This window comes from Oncorhynchus gorbuscha, unplaced genomic scaffold (genome assembly GCF_021184085.1).
Source record: "Oncorhynchus gorbuscha isolate QuinsamMale2020 ecotype Even-year unplaced genomic scaffold, OgorEven_v1.0 Un_scaffold_722, whole genome shotgun sequence".
In the NCBI taxonomy this organism is placed as follows: Eukaryota; Metazoa; Chordata; class Actinopteri; order Salmoniformes; family Salmonidae; genus Oncorhynchus; species Oncorhynchus gorbuscha.
The window spans coordinates 190,001-210,491 of record NW_025745779.1 but is presented as its reverse complement, the minus strand read 5'-3'; the positions used below and the strand labels follow the sequence as shown (position 1 = coordinate 210,491).

The window sequence follows — 20,491 nt, the reverse complement described above, 5'->3', positions numbered from 1 at the left end:
GAATTAATCGAACAAAAGGACCGTTTGTGATGTTTCTGGGACATATTGGAGTGCCAACAGAAGAAGATCTTCAAATGAATTATATTATATATCGTTATTTCTGACTTTTGTGTCGCGCCTGGCGGGTTGAAATATGATTGTCATGTGTTTGTTTGATGGGGCGCCGGCCTCAGATAATCACATGGTTTGCTTTCGCCATAAAGCCTTTTTGAAATCTGACACAGTGGCTAGATTAACAAGAAGTTAAGCTTTAATTTGGTGTATTGCACCTGTGAATGTATGAAAGTTAAATATTTCTAATATTTCTTTTTTGAATTTCGCGCTCTGTAATTTCACCGGATGTTGTCGAAACGTTCCGCTAGCGGAACCCCCAGCCGTAATAGGTTGATCCATCTACCGTTTCCCTGAGCATGGCAGAGCTGTTGTGTTTATACAGGACCTGCCGTTACCCTGAGCATGGCAGAGCTGTTGTGTTTATACAGGACCCCCCCACCTAGAGTCAACATTACAACACGTGGGCACGGTCATGGGGGTATGGAGCTGTTGTGTTTATACAGGACCCCCCCACCTAGAGTCAACATTACAACACGTGGGCACGGTCATGGGGGTTACGGAGCGCCATTTGGCCTCTGCACGCCTCAGGCTCCACACTACGACGTCATCTTCCATACACCACCTCCAATCACATTTTCAGGTCAGGCATAAATGGGCTTTTAGAGATCCACTAGCCAAGATGACTTTCAATAATTCCCTGATATGATATCCCTGGTCTAACCAGTAGGTCCCATGATACCCCTGTCCAGTGTATCAGAGCTGGTTCTTCAGACGGCATTCCTGCTCACCCACCTTGGTCTCTGGGTCGATGAGGCTGACTGTCTTCTCCTCCACCTGCAGCAACATGTCCTGGGTCCATACCTGATATCAAATCAATAGGAACACATTGGATCTATACAGCAGATACCTGATATCAAACCAATAGGAACACATTGGATCTGTACAGCAGATACCTGATATCAAACCAATAGGAACACATTGGATCTGTACAGCAGATACCTGATATCTAACCAATAGGAACACATTGGATCTGTACAGCAGATACCTGATATCAAACCAATAGGAACACATTGGATCTGTACAGCAGATACCTGATATCTAACCAATAGGAACACATTGGATCTGTACAGCAGATACCTGATATCTAACCAATAGGAACACATTGGATCTGTACAGCAGATACCTGATATCTAACCAATAGGAACACATTGGATCTGTACAGCAGATACCTGATATCTAACCAATAGGAACACATTGGATCTGTACAGCAGATACCTGATATCTAACCAATAGGAACACATTGGATCTGTACAAGCAGATACCTGATATCTAACCAATAGGAACACATTGGATCTGTACAAGCAGATACCTGATATCAAACCAATAGGAACATATTGGATCTGTACAGCAGATACCTGATATCTAACCAATAGGAACACATTGGATCTGTACAGCAGATACCTGATATCTAACCAATAGGAACACATTGGATCTGTACAGCAGATACCTAATATCTAACCAATAGGAACACATTGGATCTGTACAAGCAGATACCTAATATCTAACCAATAGGAACACATTGGATCTGTACAGCAGATACCTGATATCTAACCAATAGGAACACATTGGATCTGTACAGCAGATACCTGATATCAAACCAATAGGAACACATTGGATCTGTACAGCAGATACCTGATATCTAACCAATAGGAACACATTGGATCTGTACAGCAGATACCTGATATCTAACCAATAGGAACACATTGGATCTGTACAGCAGATACCTGATATCTAACCAATAGGAACACATTGGATCTGTACAGCAGATACCTGATATCTAACCAATAGGAACACATTGGATCTGTACAGCAGATACCTGATATCAAACCAATAGGAACACATTGGATCTGTACAGCAGATACCTGATATCTAACCAATAGGAACACATTGGATCTGTACAGCAGATACCTGATATCTAACCAATAGGAACACATTGGATCTGTACAGCAGATACCTGATATCTAACCAATAGGAACACATTGGATCTGTACAGCAGATACCTGATATCAAACCAATAGGAACACATTGGATCTGTACAGCAGATACCTGATATCTAACCAATAGGAACACATTGGATCTGTACAGCAGATACCTGATATCTAACCAATAGGAACACATTGGATCTGTACAGCAGATACCTGATATCTAACCAATAGGAACACATTGGATCTGTACAGCAGATACCTGATATCTAACCAATAGGAACACATTGGATCTGTACAGCAGATACCTGATATCTAACCAATAGGAACACATTGGATCTGTACAGCAGATACATGTGTTCTGTGCTTCACCTTCCCCTTGGCATCCAGCAGGCGGAGCTTCCTGATTCCATCCTCAGTGTTGATCATGGCTTCCTTCCTGTCCAGAACAAATGTGGTCAGGTGCTGAGAGGAGAGAGGAGAGGGTTGGGACACGGAGAGGATAGGAGAAATGAGAGAGGGTTTGGGACACGGAGAGGATAGGAGAGATTAGAGAGGGTTTGGGACACGGAGAGGATAGGAGAGAGGAGAGGGTTGGGACACGGAGAGGATAGGAGAGATGAGAGAGGGTTTGGGACACGGAGAGGATAGGAGAGATTAGAGAGGGTTTGGGACACGGAGAGGATAGGAGAGAGGAGAGAGGGTTTGGGACACAGGGGGGATAGGAGAGATGGGAGAGAGTTTGGGACACAGGGGGGACAGGAGAGATTAGAGAGGGTTTGGAACACAGGGGGGATAGAAGAGATGGGAGAGAGTTTGGGACACAGGGGGGACAGGAGAGATTAGAGAGGGTTTGGAACACAGGGGGGATAAGAGAGATGGGAGAGGGTTTGGGACACAGGGGGGGTAGGAGAGATGGGAGATGGATTGGGACACAGGGGGATAGGAGAGATGGGAGAGGGTTTGAGACACAGAGGGAATAGGAGAGATGGGAGAGGGTTTGGGACACAGAGGGAATAGGAGAGATGGGAGAGGGTTTGGGACACAAGTTAGTAACAATCTCAACCCTACCACTAACACACTGTATGTATGGTAGTAGACTGACCTCAACATGGTGTTAGTCACGCTGTATGTATGGTACGCTGTATGTATGGTAGTAGACTGACCTCAACATGGTGTTAGTCACGCTGTATGTACGGTAGTAGACTGACCTCAACATGGTGTTAGTCACGCTGTATGTACGGTAGTAGACTGACCTCAACATGGTGTTAGTCACGCTGTATGTACGGTAGTAGACTGACCTCAACATGGTGTTAGTCACGCTGTATGTACGGTAGTAGACTGACCTCAACATGGTGTTAGTCACGCTGTATGTACGGTAGTAGACTGACCTCAACATGGTGTTAGTCACGCTGTATGTACGGTAGTAGACTGACCTCAACATGGTGTTAGTCACGCTGTATGTACGGTAGTAGACTGACCTCAACATGGTGTTAGTCACGCTGTATGTACGGTAGTAGACTGACCTCAACATGGTGTTAGTCACGCTGTATGTACGGTAGTAGACTGACCTCAACATGGTGTTAGTCACGCTGTATGTACGGTAGTAGACTGACCTCAACATGGTGTTAGTCACGCTGTATGTACGGTAGTAGACTGACCTCAACATGGTGTTAGTCACGCTGTATGTACGGTAGTAGACTGACCTCAACATGGTGTTAGTCACGCTGTATGTACGGTAGTAGACTGACCTCAACATGGTGTTAGTCACGCTGTATGTACGGTAGTAGACTGACCTCAACATGGTGTTAGTCACGCTGTATGTACGGTAGTAGACTGACCTCAACATGGTGTTAGTCACGCTGTATGTACGGTAGTAGACTGACCTCAACATGGTGTTAGTCACGCTGTATGTACGGTAGTAGACTGACCTCAACATGGTGTTAGTCACGCTGTATGTACGGTAGTAGACTGACCTCAACATGGTGTTAGTCACGCTGTATGTACGGTAGTAGACTGACCTCAACATGGTGTTAGTCACGCTGTATGTACGGTAGTAGACTGACCTCAACATGGTGTTGTTAGTCACGCTGTATGTACGGTAGTAGACTGACCTCAACATGGTGTTAGTCACGCTGTATGTACGGCAGTAGACTGACCTCAACATGGTGTTAGTCACGCTGTATGTACGGTAGTAGACTGACCTCAACATGGTGTTAGTCACGCTGTATGTACGGTAGTAGACTGACCTCAACATGGTGTTAGTCACGCTGTATGTACGGCAGTAGACTGACCTCAACATGGTGTTAGTCACGCTGTATGTACGGTAGTAGACTGACCTCAACATGGTGTTAGTCACGCTGTATGTACGGTAGTAGACTGACCTCAACATGGTGTTAGTCACGCTGTATGTACGGTAGTAGACTGACCTCAACATGGTGTTAGTCACGCTGTATGTACGGTAGTAGACTGACCTCAACATGGTGTTAGTCACGCTGTATGTACGGTAGTAGACTGACCTCAACATGGTGTTAGTCACGCTGTATGTACGGTAGTAGACTGACCTCAACATGGTGTTAGTCACGCTGTATGTACGGTAGTAGACTGACCTCAACATGGTGTTAGTCACGCTGTATGTACGGTAGTAGACTGACCTCAACATGGTGTTAGTCACGCTGTATGTACGGTAGTAGACTGACCTCAACATGGTGTTAGTCACGCTGTATGTACGGTAGTAGACTGACCTCAACATGGTGTTAGTCATGCTGTATGTACGGTAGTAGACTGACCTCAACATGGTGTTAGTCACGCTGTATGTATGGTAGTAGACTGACCTCAACATGGTGTTAGTCACGCTGTATGTATGGTAGTAGACTGACCTCAACATGGTGTTAGTCACGCTGTATGTATGGTAGTAGACTGACCTCAACATGGTGTTAGTCATGCTGTATGTATCGGTAGTAGACTGACCTCAACATGGTGTTAGTCACGCTGTATGTACGGTAGTAGACTGACCTCAACATGGTGTTAGTCACGCTGTATGTACGGTAGTAGACTGACCTCAACATGGTGTTAGTCACGCTGTATGTACGGTAGTAGACTGACCTCAACATGGTGTTAGTCACGCTGTATGTACGGCAGTAGACTGACCTCAACATGGTACTGCGAGGTGTTCGTCATGCTGTTGATGCTGTTTTTGGTGTAGTTCTTCCGTTGTTCTGGAGAACGACAGGACACAGTCAGCAGCAAAACAAACAGCATCTAGACAGAACTACAGTCATATCATAGCATGTCTGCTAGGTTACCATGGTACCATTACTACAGTATCATTAAGTATCATGCTCAGACAGAACTACAGTCATAATATAGCATGTCTCCTAGGTTACCATGGTATCATTACTACAGTATCATTAAGTATCATCCTCAGGGAGAACTACAGTCATATCATAGCATGCTAGGTTACCATGGTACCATTACTACAGTATCATTAAGTATCATCCTCATGGAGAACTACAGTCATATCATAGCATGCTGCTAGGTTACCATGGTACCATTACTACAGTATCATTAAGTATCATCCTCAGGAGAACTACAGTCATATCATAGCATGTCTGCTAGGTTACCATGGTACCATTACTACAGTATCATTAAGTATCATCCTCAGACAGAACTACAGTCATATCATAGCATGTCTGCTAGGTTACCATGGTACCATTACTACAGTATCATTAAGTATCATCCTCAGGGAGAACTACAGTCATATCATAGCATGTCTGCTAGGTTACCATGGTACCATTACTACAGTATCATTAAGTATCATCCTCAGACAGAACTACAGTCATATCATAGCATGCTAGGTTACCATGGTACCATTACTACAGTATCATTAAGTATCATCCTCAGGGAGAACTACAGTCATATCATAGCATGCTAGGTTACCATGGTACCATTACTACAGTATCATTAAGTATCATCCTCAGGGAGAACTACAGTCATATCATAGCATGCTAGGTTACCATGGTACCATTACTACAGTATCATTAAGTATCATCCTCAGACAGAACTACAGTCATATCATAGCATGTCTGCTAGGTTACCATGGTATCATTACTACAGTATCATTAAGTATCATCCTCAGGGAAGCAGTTGAAAGATATGAGAACTACAGTCATATCATAGCATGTCTGCTAGGTTACCATGGTACCATTACTACAGTATCATTAAGTATCATCCTCAGGGAGAACTACAGTCATATCATAGCATGCCTGCTAGGTTACCATGGTATCATTACTACAGTATCATCCTCAGGGAGAACTACAGTCATATCATAGCATGCTAGGTTACCATGGTACCATTACTACAGTATCATTAAGTATCATCCTCAGGGAGAACTACAGTCATATCATAGCATGTCTGCTAGGTTACCATGGTATCATTACTACAGTATCATTAAGTATCATTAAACATCACAGCATAGTTGAAAGATATGTGTTGTGTAGAAACCCAAAGTGGGTGGCCAGCAGAGAGAGATGGGCTGAGGGAAGCTGGGGGTTGGGATGGGCTGAGGGAAGCTGGGGGTTGGGATGGGCTGAGGGAAGCTGGGGTTGGGATGGGCTGAGGGAAGCTGGGGTTGGGATGGGCTGAGGGAAGCTGGGAGGGAAGCTGGGGTTGGGATGGGCTGAGGAAGCTGAGGGTTGGGATGGGCTGAGGGAAGCTGGGGGTTGGGATGGGCTGAGGGAAGCTGGGGGTTGGGATGGGCTGAGGGAAGCTGGGGGTTGGGATGGGCTGAGGGAAGCTGGGGGTTGGGATGGGCTGAGGGAAGCTGGGGGTTGGGATGGGCTGAGGGAAGCTGGGGGTTGGGATGGGCTGAGGGAAGCTGAGGGTTGGATGGGATGGGCTGAGGGAAGCTGGGGGTTGGAATGGGCTGAGGGAAGCTGAGGGTTGGGATGGGATGGGCTGAGGGAAGCTGAGGGTTGGGATGGGCTGAGGGAAGCTGAGGGTTGGGATGGGCTGAGGAAGCTGAGGGTTGGGATGGGCTGAGTGAAGCTGGGGGTTGGGATGGGATGGGCTGAGTGAAGCTGAGGGTTGAGATGGGATGGGCTGAGGGTTTGGATGGGATGGGCTGAGGGAAGCGGAGGGTTGGGATGGGCTGAGTGAAGCTGAGGGTTGGGATGGGCTGAGGGAAGCTGAGGGTTGGGATGGGCTGAGTGAAGCTGGGGGTTGGGATGGGATGGGCTGAGTGAAGCTGAGGGTTGAGATGGGATGGGCTGAGGGTTTGGATGGGATGGGCTGAGGGAAGCTGAGGGTTGGGATGGGCTGAGCTGAGGGTTGAAGCTGAGGGTTTGGATGGGCTGAGGGAAGCTGAGGGTTGGGATGGGCTGAGGGAAGCTGAGGGTTGGGATGGGCTGAGGGAAGCTGAGGGTTGGATTGGATGGGCTGAGGGTTTGGATGGGATGGGCTGAGGGAAGCTGAGGGGATTGAGGAAGGGATGGGCTGAGGGAAGCTGAGGGTTGGGATGGGCTGAGGGAAGGTGAGGGTTGGGATGGGATGGGCTGAGGGAAGCTGAGGGTTGGGATGGGCTGAGGGAAGCTGAGGGTTGGGATGGGCTGAGGAAAGCTGAGGGTTGGGATGGACTGAGGGAAGCTGAGGGTTGGAATGGGCTGAGGGAAGCTGGGGGTTGGGAAAGGCTGAGGGAAGCTGAGGGTTGGGATGGGATGGGCTGAGGGAAGCTGAGGGTTGGGATGGGAGGGAAGCTGAGGGTTGGGATGGGCTGAGGAAGCTGAGGGTTGGGATGGGATGGGCTGAGGGAAGCTGAGGGTTGGGATGGGCTGAGATGGGCTGAGGGAAGCTGAGGGTTGGGAAAGGCTGAGGGAAGCTGAGGGTTGGGATGGCCTGAGGGAAGCTGAGGGTTGGGATGGCCTGAGGGAAGCTGAGGGTTGGGATGGGCTGAGGGAAGCTGAGGGTTGGGATGGCCTGAGGGAAGCTGAGGGTTGGGATGGGCTGAGGGAAGCTGAGGGTTGGGATGGGATGGGCTGAGGGAAGCTGAGGGTTGGGATGGGATGGGCTGAGGGAAGCTGGGGGTTGGGAAAGGCTGAGGGAAGCTGAGGGTTGGGATGGCCTGAGGGAAGCTGAGGGTTGGGATGGCCTGAGGGAAGCTGAGGGTTGGGATGGGCTGAGGGAAGCTGAGGGTTGGGATGGCCTGAGGGAAGCTGAGGGTTGGGATGGGCTGAGGGAAGCTGAGGGTTGGGATGGGATGGGCTGAGGGAAGCTGAGGGTTGGGATGGGATGGGCTGAGGGAAGCTGGGGGTTGGTAAAGGCTGAGGGAAGCTGAGGGTTGGGATGGGGTTGGGATGGGCTGAGGGAAGCTGAGGGTAGGGATGGGATGGGCTGAGGGAAGCTGAGGGTTGGGATGGGCTGAGGGAAGCTGGGGTTTGGGATGGGATGGGCTGAGGGAAGCTGGGGGTTGGGATGGGATGGGCTGAGGGAAGCTGAGGGTTGGGATGGGCTGAGGGAAGCTGAGGGTAGGGATGGGATGGGCTGAGGGAAGCTGAGGGTTGAGATGGGATGGGCTGAGGGAAGCTGGGGGTTGGAATGGGCTGAGGGAAGCTGGGGGTTGGGATGGGCTGAGGGAAGTTGAGGGTTGGGATGGGCTGAGGAAGCTGAGGGTTGGGATGGGCTGAGGGGGAAGCTGGGGGGGTTGGGATGGGATGGGCTGAGTGAAGCTGAGGGTTGAGATGGGATGGGCTGAGGGTTTGGGGTGGGATGGGCTGAGGGAAGCTGAGGGTTGGGATGGGCTGAGGGAAGCTGAGGGTTGGGATGGGAGGGAAGCTGAGGGTTGGGATGGGCTGAGGGAGCTGGGGGTTGGGATGGGCTGAGGGAAGCTGAGGGTTGGGATGGGCTGAGGAAGCTGAGGGTTGAGATGGGATGGGCTGAGGGTTTGGATGGGATGGGCTGAGGGAAGCTGGAGGGTTGGGAAGGGATGGGCTGAGGGAAGCTGAGGGTTGGGACGGGCTGAGGGAAGCTGAGGGTTGGTAGGGTGGGATGGGCTGAGGGAAGCTGAGGGTTGGGATGGGCTGAGGAAGCTGGGGTTTGGGATGGGCTGAGGGAAGCTGAGGGTTGGGAATGGGCTGAGGGAGGGTTGGGATGGGATGGGCTGAGGGTTGGCTAAGGGTTGGGATGGGATGGGCTGAGGAAGCTGAGGGTTGGGATGGGATGGGCTGAGGGTGGGGTTGGGATGGGCTGAGGAAGCTGAGGGTTGGGATGGGATGGGCTGAGGAAGCTGAGGGTTGGGATGGGCTGAGGGAAGCTGAGGGTTGGAATGGGCTGAGGGAAGCTGAGGGTTGGGATGGGCTGAGGGAAGCTGGGGGTTGGGATGGGCTGAGGGAAGCTGAGGGTTGGAATGGGCTGAGGGGAAGCTGAGGGTTGGGATGGGGGCTGAGGGAAGCTGAGGGTTGGGATGGGATGGGGAAGCTGAGGGTTGGGATGGGATGGGCTGAGGGAAGCTGGGGGATGGGAGGGCTGAGGGAAGCTGAGGGTTGGGATGGGCTGAGGAAGCTGAGGGTTGGGATGGGCTGAGGGAAGCTGAGGGTTGGGATGGGATGGGCTGAGGCTGAGGGTTGGGATGGGATGCTGAGGGCTGAGGGTTGGGATGGGCTGATGGATGGGCTGAGGAAGCTGAGGGTTGGGGGATGGGGAAGCTGAGGGAAGCTGAGGGTTGGAATGGGCTGAGGGAAGCTGAGGGTTGGGATGGGCTGAGGGAAGCTGGGGGTTGGGATGGGCTGAGGGAAGCTGAGGGTTGGGATGGGATGGGCTGAGGGAAGCTGAGGGTTGGGATGGGATGGGCTGAGGGAAGCTGGGGGTTGGGAAAGGCTGAGGGAAGCTGAGGGTTGGGATGGGATGGGCTGAGGGAAGCTGGGAGGGAAGCTGAGGGTTGGGATGGGCTGAGGGAAGCTGAGGGTTGGGATGGGCTGAGGGAAGCTGAGGGTTGGGATGGGATGGGCTGAGGAGGAGGTTGGGATGGGATGGGCTGAGGGAAGCTGAGGGTTGGGATGGGCTGAGGGAAGCTGGGGTTTGGGATGGGCTGAGGGAAGCTGAGGGTTGGATGGGCTGAGGGAAGCTGAAGGATGGGATGGGCTGGGATGGGATGGGCTGAGGAAGCTGAGGGTTGGGATGGGCTGAGGGAAGCTGAGGGTTGGGATGGGATGGGCTGAGGGAAGCTGAGGGTTGGGATGGGATGGGCTGAGGGAAGCTGAGGGTTGGGATGGGATGGGCTGAGGAAAGCTGAGGGTTGGGATGGACTGAGGGAAGCTGAGGGTTGGAATGGGCTGAGGGAAGCTGAGGGTTGGGATGGGCTGAGGGAAGCTGGGGGTTGGGAAAGGCTGAGGGAAGCTGAGGGTTGGGATGGGATGGGCTGAGGGAAGCTGAGGGTTGGGATGGGATGGGATGGGCTGAGGGAAGCTGGGGGTTGGGGGATGGCTGAGGGAAGCTGAGGGTTGGGATGGCCTGAGGGAAGCTGAGGGTTGGGATGGGGTTGGGATGGGCTGAGGGAAGCTGAGGGTTGGGATGGGCTGAGGGAAGCTGAGGGTTGGGATGGGCTGAGGGAAGCTGAGGGTTGGGATGGGCTGAGGGAAGCTGAGGGTTGGGATGGGCTGAGGGAAGCTGAGGGTTGGGATGGGCTGAGGGAAGCTGAGGGTTGGGATGGGATGGGCTGAGGGTTGGGATGGGATGGGCTGAGGGAAGCTGAGGGTTGGGATGGGCTGAGGGAAGCTGAGGGTTGGGATGGGCTGAGGGAAGCTGAGGGTTGGGATGGGATGGGCTGAGGGAAGCTGAGGGTTGGGATGGGATGGGCTGAGGGAAGCTGAGGGTTGGGATGGGATGGGCTGAGGAAAGCTGAGGGTTGGGATGGACTGAGGGAAGCTGAGGGTTGGAATGGGCTGAGGGAAGCTGAGGGTTGGGATGGGCTGAGGGAAGCTGGGGGTTGGGAAAGGCTGAGGGAAGCTGAGGGTTGGGATGGGATGGGCTGAGGGAAGCTGAGGGTTGGGATGGGCTGAGGGAAGCTGGGGGTTGGGAAAGGCTGAGGGAAGCTGAGGGTTGGGATGGCCTGAGGGAAGCTGAGGGTTGGGATGGCCTGAGGGAAGCTGAGGGTTGGGATGGGCTGAGGGAAGCTGAGGGTTGGGACAGGCTGAGGGAAGCTGAGGGTTGGTATGGGATGGGCTGAGGGAAGCTGAGGGTTGGGATGGGCTGATGGAAGCTGGGGTTTGGGATGGGCTGAGGGAAGCTGAGGGTTGGAATGGGCTGAGGGAAGCTAAGGGTTGGGATGGGATGGGCTGAGGGAAGCTGAGGGTTGGGATGGGATGAGGGTTGGGATGGGATGGGCTGAGGGAAGCTGAGGGTTGGGATGGGCTGAGGGAAGCTGAGGGTTGGGATGGGATGGGCTGAGGAAAGCTGAGGGTTGGGATGGGATGGGCTGAGGGAAGGGATGGGCTGAGGGCTGAGGGTTGGGATGGGCTGAGGGAAGCTGAGGGTTGGGATGGGCTGAGGGAAGCTGAGGGGGGTTGGGAAAGGCTGAGGGAAGCTGAGGGTTGGGATGGGATGGGCTGAGGGAAGCTGAGGGTTGGGATGGGATGGGAAGCTGAGGGGGAGGGAGGGGCTGGGGTTGGGAAGGCTGAGGGAAGCTGAGGGTTGGGATGGCCTGAGGGAAGCTGAGGGTTGGGATGGCCTGAGGGAAGCTGAGGGTTGGGATGGGCTGAGGGAAGCTGAGGGTTGGGATGGGCTGAGGAAGCTGAGGGTTGGTGGGGTGGGATGGGCTGAGGGAAGCTGAGGGTTGGGATGGGCTGAGGGAAGCTGAGGGTTGGGATGGGCTGAGGAAGCTGAGGGTTGGGATGGGCTGAGGGAAGCTGGGTTGGGATGGGCTGAGGGAAGCTGAGGGTTGGGATGGGATGGGCTGAGGGTTGGGATGGGATTGGGATGCTGAGGGAAGCTGAGGGTTGGGATGGGCTGAGGGAAGCTGAGGGTTGGGATGGGATGGGCTGAGGGAAGCTGAGGGTTGGGATGGGATGGGCTGAGGAAAGCTGAGGGTTGGGATGGGGGTTGGGATGGGCTGAGGGAAGCTGAGGGTTGGGATGGGCTGAGGGAAGCTGGGGTGGGATGGGCTGAGGGAAGCTGAGGGTTGGGATGGGCTGAGGGAAGCTGAGGGTTGGGAATGGGCTGAGGGAAGCTGAGGGTTGGGATGGGATGGGCTGAGGGAAGCTGAGGGTTGGGATGGGATGGGCTGAGGGTTGGGATGGGATGGGCTGAGGGAAGCTGAGGGTTGGGATGGGATGGGCTGAGGGAAGCTGAGGGTTGGGATGGGCTGAGGGAAGCTGAGGGGGATGGGATGGGCTGAGGGAAGCTGGGGTTGGGAAAGGCTGAGGGAAGCTGAGGGTTGGGATGGCCTGAGGGAAGCTGAGGGTTGGGATGGCTGAGGGAAGCTGGGGGTTGGGAGCTGAGGGTTGGGATGGGATGGGCTGAGGAATGGGCTGAGGGTTGGGATGGGCTGAGGGAAGCTGAGGGTTGGAATGGGCTGAGGGAAGCTGAGGGTTGGGATGGGCTGAGGGAAGCTGAGGGGATTGGGAAAGGCTGAGGGAAGCTGAGGGTTGGGATGGGATGGGCTGAGGGAAGCTGAGGGTTGGGATGGGATGGGCTGAGGGTTGGGATGGGATGGGCTGAGGGAAGCTGAGGGGGTTGGGAGGGGCTGAGGGAAGCTGAGGGTTGGGATGGCTGAGGAAGCTGAGGGTTGGAAGCTGAGGGTTGGGATGGATGGGATGGGCTGAGGGAAGCTGAGGGTTGGGATGGGATGGGCTGAGGGTTGGGATGGGATGGGCTGAGGGAAGCTGAGGGTTGGGATGGGCTGGGCTGAGGAAAGCTGAGGGTTGGGATGGACTGAGGGAAGCTGAGGGTTGGAATGGGCTGAGGGAAGCTGAGGGTTGGGATGGGCTGAGGGAAGCTGGGGGTTGGGATGGGCTGAGGGAAGCTGAGGGTTGGAATGGGCTGAGGGAAGCTAAGGGTTGGGATGGGCTGAGGGAAGCTGAGGGTTGGGATGGGATGGGCTGAGGGTTGGGATGGGATGGGCTGAGGGAAGCTGAGGGTTGGGATGGGCTGAGGGAAGCTGAGGGTTGGGATGGGCTGAGGGAAGCTGAGGGTTGGGATGGGATGGGCTGAGGGTTGGGATGGGCTGAGGGAAGCTGAGGGTTGGGATGGGCTGAGGGAAGCTGAGGGTTGGGATGGGATGGGCTGAGGAAAGCTGAGGGTTGGGATGGATGGGCTGAGGGAAGCTGAGGGTTGGGATGGGCTGAGGAAGCTGAGGGTTGGGGGATGGGCTGAGGGAAGCTGAGGGTTGGGATGGAAGGGAAGCTGAGGGTTGGGAATGGAGGGAAGCTGAGGGTTGGGATGGGATGGGCTGAGGGAAGCTGAGGGTTGGGATGGGATGGGCTGAGGGAAGCTGGGGGTTGGGAAAGGCTGAGGGAAGCTGAGGGTTGGGATGGCCTGAGGGAAGCTGAGGGTTGGGATGGCCTGAGGGAAGCTGAGGGTTGGGATGGGCTGAGGGAAGCTGAGGGTTGGGACGGGCTGAGGGAAGCTGAGGGTTGGTATGGGATGGGCTGAGGGAAGCTGAGGGTTGGGATGGGCTGTTGGAAGCTGGGGTTTGGGATGGGCTGAGGGAAGCTGAGGGTTGGAATGGGCTGAGGGAAGCTAAGGGTTGGGATGGGATGGGCTGAGGGAAGCTGAGGGTTGGGATGGGATGAGGGTTGGGATGGGATGGGCTGAGGGAAGCTGAGGGTTGGGATGGGCTGAGGGAAGCTGAGGGTTGGGATGGGATGGGCTGAGGAAAGCTGAGGGTTGGGATGGACTGAGGGAAGCTGAGGGTTGGAATGGGCTGAGGGAAGCTGAGGGTTGGGATGGGCTGAGGGAAGCTGGGGGTTGGGAAAGGCTGAGGGAAGCTGAGGGTTGGGATGGGATGGGCTGAGGGAAGCTGAGGGTTGGGATGGGATGGGCTGAGGGAAGCTGGGGGTTGGGAAAGGCTGAGGGAAGCTGGGGTTGGGAGCTGAGGGAAGCTGAGGGTTGGGATGGCCTGAGGGAAGCTGAGGGTTGGGATGGCCTGAGGGAAGCTGAGGGTTGGGATGGGCTGAGGGAAGCTGAGGGTTGGGATGGGCTGAGGGAAGCTGAGGGTTGGGATGGGCTGAGGGAAGCTGAGGGTTGGGATGGGCTGAGGGAAGCTGAGGGTTGGGATGGGATGGGCTGAGGGCTGGGGTGGGATGGGCTGAGGGAAGCTGAGGGTTGGGATGGGCTGGGCTGAGGGTTTGGATGGGCTGAGGGAAGCTGAGGGTTGGGATGGGCTGAGGGAAGCTGAGGGTTGGGATGGGATGGGCTGAGGGAAGCTGAGGGTTGGGATGGGATGGGCTGAGGGAAGCTGAGGGTTGGGATGGGATGGGCTGAGGGAAGCTGAGGGTTGGGATGGGCTGAGGGAAGCTGAGGGTTGGGATGGACTGAGGAATTGGGAATGGGCTGAGGGAAGCTGAGGGTTGGGATGGGCTGAGGGAAGCTGGGGGTTGGGATGGGCTGAGGGAAGCTGAGGGTTGGAAGGGAAGCTGAGGGTTGGGATGGGATGGGCTGAGGGAAGCTGAGGGTTGGGATGGGATGGGCTGAGGGAAGCTGGGGGTTGGGAAAGGCTGAGGGAAGCTGAGGGTTGGGATGGCCTGAGGGAAGCTGAGGGTTGGGATGGGCTGAGGGAAGCTGAGGGTTGGGATGGGCTGAGGGAAGCTGAGGGTTGGGATGGGCTGAGGGAAGCTGAGGGTTGGGATGGGATGGGCTGAGGGAAGCTGAGGGTTGGGATGGGCTGTTGGAAGCTGGGGTTTGGGATGGGCTGAGGGAAGCTGAGGGTTGGAATGGGCTGAGGGAAGCTAAGGGTTGGGATGGGATGGGCTGAGGGAAGCTGAGGGTTGGGATGGACTGAGGGAAGCTGAGGGTTGGAATGTGCTGAGGGAAGCTGAGGGTTGGGATGGACTGAGGGAAGCTGAGGGTTGGAATGTGCTGAGGGAAGCTGAGGGTTGGGATGGGCTGAGGGAAGCTGGGGGTTGGGAAAGGCTGAGGGAAGCTGAGGGTTGGGATGGGATGGGCTGAGGGAGGGGTTGGGATGCTGAGGGTTGGGATGGGATGGGCTGAGGGCTGGGATTGGGATGGGCTGAGGGAAGCTGAGGGTTGGGATGGGCTGAGGGAAGCTGAGGGTTGGGATGGGCTGAGGGAAGCTGAGGTTGGGATGGGATGGGCTGAGGGAAGCTGGGGGTTGGGAAAGGCTGAGGGAAGCTGAGGGCTGAGGGTTGGGATGGGAGGGAAGCTGAGGGTTGGGATGGGATGGGCTGAGGAAGCTGAGGGTTGGGATGGACTGAGGGAAGCTGAGGGTTGGGATGGATGAGGCTGAGGGTTGGAATGTGCTGAGGGAAGCTGAGGGTTGGGATGGGCTGAGGGAAGCTGGGGGTTGGGAAAGGCTGAGGGAAGCTAAGGGTTGGGATGGGATGGGCTGAGGGAAGCTGAGGGTTGGGATGGGATGGGCTGAGGGTTGGGATGGGATGGGCTGAGGGAAGCTGAGGGTTGGGATGGGCTGAGGGAAGCTGAGGGTTGGGATGGGCTGAGGGAAGCTGAGGTATGGGATGGGAAGGGCTGAGGGAAGCTGGGGGTTGGGAAAGGCTGAGGGAAGCTGAGGGTTGGGATGGCCTGAGGGAAGCTGAGGGTTGGGATGGCCTGAGGGAAGCTGAGGGTTGGGATGGGCTGAGGGAAGCTGAGGGTTGGGATGGGATGGGCTGAGGGAAGCTGGGGGTTGGTAAAGGCTGAGGGAAGCTGAGGGTAGGGATGGGATGGGCTGAAGGAAGCTGAGGGTTGGGATGGGCTGAGGGAAGCTGGGGTTTGGGATGGGATGGGCTGAGGGAAGCTGAGGGTTGGGATGGGCTGAGGGAAACTGAGGGTTGGGATGGGCTGAGGGAAGCTGGGGTTTGGGATGGGATGGGCTGAGGGAAGCTGGGGGTTGGGATGGGATGGGCTGAGGGAAGCTGAGGGTTGGGATGGGCTGAGGGAAGCTGAGGGTAGGGATGGGATGGGCTGAGGGAAGCTGAGGGTTGGGATGGGCTGAGGGAAGCTGGGGGTTGGGATGGCCTGAGGAAAGCTGAGGGTTGGGATGGGCTGAGGGAAGCTGAGGGTTGGGATGGGCTGAGGGAAGCTGAGGGTTGGGATGGGATGGGCTGAGGGAAGCTGAGGGTTGGGATGGGCTGAGGGAAGCTGAGGGTAGGGATGGGATGGGCTGAGGGAAGCTGAGGGTTGGGTTAGGATGGGCTGAGGAAAGCTGAGGGTTGGGATGGGCTGAGGGAAGCTGGGGTTTGGGATGGGATGGGCTGAGGGAAGCTGGGGGTTGGGATGGGATGGGCTGAGGGAAGCTGAGGGTTGGGATGGGCTGAGGGAAGCTGGGGGTTGGGTTGGGATGGGCTGAGGGAAGCTGAGGGTTGGGATGGGCTGAGGGAAGCTGGGGGTTGGGTTGGGATGGGCTGAGGGAAGCTGAGGGTTGGGATGGGCTGAGGGAAGCTGAGGGTTGGGATGGGATGGGCTGAGGAAAGCTGAGGGTTGGGATGGGCTGAGGGAAGCTGGGGGTTGGGATGGGATGGGCTGAGGGAAGCTGAGGGTTGGGATGGGCTGAGGGAAGCTGGGGGTTGGGATGGGATGAGGGAAGCTGAGGGTTGGGATGGGCTGAGCGAAGCTGGGGTTTGGGATGGGATGGGATGGGCTGAGGGAAGCTGAGGGTTGGGATGGGCTGAGGGAAACTGAGGGTTGGGATGGGATGGGCTGAGGGAAACTGAGGGTTGGGTTAGGATGGGCTGAGGAAAGCTGAGGGTTGGGATGGGCTGAGGGAAGCTGGGGTTTGGGATGGGATGGGCTGAGGGAAGCTGAGGGTTGGGATGGGCTGAGGGAAACTGAGGGTTGGGATGGGCTGAGGGAAACTGAGGGTTGGGATGGGATGGGCTGTGGGAGGATCTCGAAGGGTGGGGGCTGTGGGAGGGTCTAGAAGGATGGGGGCTGTGGGAGGGTCTCGAAGGGGGGGTGCTGTGGGAGGGTCTCGAAGGGGGAAGCTGAGGGTTGGGATGGGATGGGCTGAGGGAAGCTGAGGGTTGGGATGGGCTAAGGGAAGCTGAGGGTTGGGATGGGATGGGCTGAGGGAAGCTGAGGGTTGGGATGGGATGGGCTGAGGGAAGCTGAGGGTTGGGATGGGCTGAGGGAAGCTGAGTGCTGGGATGGGATGGGCTGTGGGAGGGTCTCGAAGGGTGGGGGCTGTGGGAGGGTCTCGAAGGGTGGGGGCTGTGGGAGGGTCTCGAAGGGTGGGGGCTGTGGGAGGGTCTACAAGGGGGGGGCTGTGGGAGGGTCTCGAAGGGGGGCTGTGGGAGGGTCTCGAAGGGGGGCTGTGGGAGGGTCTAGAAGGGGGGGGCTGTGGGAGGGTCTCGAAGGGGGGGCTGTGGGAGGGTCTCGAAGGGGGGCTGTGGGAGGGTCCAGAAGTGGGGGGGCTGTGGGAGGGTCTCGAAGGGGGGGGGGCTGTGGGAGGGTCTCGAAGGGTGGGGGGCTGTGGGAGGGTCTCGAAGGGGGGGGCTGTGGGAGGGTCTCGAAGGGGGGGGCTGTGGGAGGGTCTAGAAGGGGGGGGGAGGGTCTGTGGGAGGGTCTCGAAGGGGGGCTGTGGGAGGGTCTCGAAGGGGGGCTGTGGGAGGGTCTAGAAGCGGGGGGCTGTGGGAGGGTCTCGAAGGGTGGGGCTGTGGGAGGGTCTCGAAGGGTGGGGGGGGGGCTGTGGGAGGGTCTCGAAGGGGGGAGGGTCGGCTGTGGGAGGGTCTAGAAGGGTGGGGGCTGTGGGAGGGTCTCGAAGGGTGGGGGCTGTGGGAGGGTCTCGAAGGGGGGCTGTGGGAGGGTCTAGGGGTGGGGGCTGTGGGAGGGTCTCGAAGGGTGGGGGCTGTGGGAGGGTCTCAAAGGTCTCAAAGGGGTCTCAAAGGGGTCTCAAAGGGGGGGGGGGTGTGGGAGGGTCTCCAAGGGGGAGGACTGTGGGAGGGTCTAGAAGGGAGTGGAGATAAGGACTACAGACTACCAGTAGTAGGGGTTATTAGGGGAGTGGAGATAAGGACTACAGACTACTAATAGTAGGGGTTATTAGGGGAGTGGAGATAAGGACTACAGACTACCAGTAGTAGGGGTTATTAGGGGAGTGGAGATAAGGACTACAGACTACTAGTAGTAGGGGTTATTAGGGAGTGGAGATAAGGACTACAGACTACTAGTAGTAGGGGTTATTAGGGAGTGGAGATAAGGACTACAGACTACTAGTAGTAGGGGTTATTAGGGAGTGGAGATAAGGACTACAGACTACCAGTAGTAGGGGTTATTAGGGAGTGGAGATAAGGACTACAGACTACCAGTAGTAGGGGTTATTAGGAGAGTGGAGATAAGGACTACAGACTACCAGTAGTAGGGGTTATTAGGGGAGTGGAGATAAGGACTACAGACTACCAGTAGTAGGGGTTATTAGGGGAGTGGAGTTTAGGACTACAGACTACCAGTAGTAGGGGTTATTAGGGAGTGGAGATAAGGACTACAGACTACCAGTAGTAGGGGGATTAGGGAGTGGAGATAAGGACTACAGACTACCAGTAGTAGGGGTTATTAGGGAGTGGAGATAAGGACTACAGACTACCAGTAGTAGGGGTTATTAGGGAGTGGAGATAAGGACTACAGACTACCAGTAGTAGGGGTTATTGGGGGAGTGGAGTTCTACACTACACTACCAGTAGTAGGGGTTATTAGGAAGTGGAGATTACAGACTATTAGTGTTCTACAACAGCAGGGGTTCTAGGGTTCTACAACAGCAGGTGAAGTGTTCTAGTGTTCTACAACAGCAGGTGAAGTGTTCTAGTGTTCTACAACAGCAGGGGAAGTGTTCTAGTGTTCTACAACAGCAGGGGAAGTGTTGTAGGGTTCTACAACTGCAGGGGAAGTGTTCTAGTGTTCTACATCTCCTCTAGAACAGAACAGCAGGAGGATCCCAGAGGGGCCAGGGTGACTTCCTCTCAGAACAGAAGGTCCAGGGAGCGAAAGAGAGACAACACTTCAAGGTTATCAGTCTCTTCTGCAGAACCAAATAAAGCTCTCTGCTCTCTGACAGGTTAGAGTATGTTCTGTCCTACAGCCTCAGGGTACAGTACACTACATTATTACAACTACACATTATCATGCATATACATTATCATGTCTATACATGATCACATATATACATTATCACACCTATACATGTTCATGTCTATAAGTTATCATGTATATATATTATCACATGTATACTTTAGTGTCTATACATTATCGTGTTTATACATTATCGCCGATATACATGATCATGCATGTGCGTTACCGTGTATATACACATTATCGTCTATATACATAATCATGTCTGTACATTATCGCGACTATACTTTATCATGTCTATACATTACCGTGTCAATACATTCTCGTCTCTATGCATTATCATGTCTGTATGTTATTGTGTCTATACATTATCATGTCTGTATGTTATTGTGTCTATACATTATCATGTCTGTATGTTATTGTGTCTATGCATTATCATGTCTGTATGTTATTGTGTCTATGCATTATCATGTCTGTATGTTATTGTGTCTATACATTATCATGTCTGTATGTTATTGTGTCTATACATTACCGTGTCAATACATTCTCGCCTCTATGCATTATCATGTCTGTATGTTATTGTGTCTATACATTATCATGTCTGTATGTTATTGTGTCTATACATTATCATGTCTGTATGTTATTGTGTCTATACATTATCATGTCTGTATGTTATTGTGTCTATACATTATCATGTCTGTATGTTATTGTGTCTATACATTATCATGTCTGTATGTTATTGTGTCTATACATTATCATGTCTGTATGTTATTGTGTCTATACATTATCATGTCTGTATGTTATTGTGTCTATACATTATCATGTCTGTATGTTATTGTGTCTATACATTACCGTGTCAATACATTCTCGCCTCTATGCATTATCATGTCTGTATGTTATTGTGTCTATACATTATCATGTCTGTATGTTATTGTGTCTATGCATTATCATGTCTGTATGTTATTGTGTCTATGCATTATCATGTCTGTATGTTATTGTGTCTATACATTATCATGTCTGTATGTTATTGTGTCTATGCATTATCATGTCTGTATGTTATTGTGTCTATCATTATCATGTCTGTATGTTATTGTGTCTATACATTATCATGTCTGTATGTTATTGTGTCTATACATTATCATGTCTGTATGTTATTGTGTCTATACATTATCATGTCTGTATGTTATTGTGTCTATACATTATCATGTCTGTATGTTATTGTGTCTATA

The 20,491-nt window shown here is 54.0% G+C and overlaps 1 pseudogene; it reads right to left on the bottom strand.

Moving 5' to 3' along the window:
* Positions 1-20,491, bottom strand: part of LOC124019913 — a 174,347-nt pseudogene that overhangs the window by 79,285 nt on the left and 74,571 nt on the right.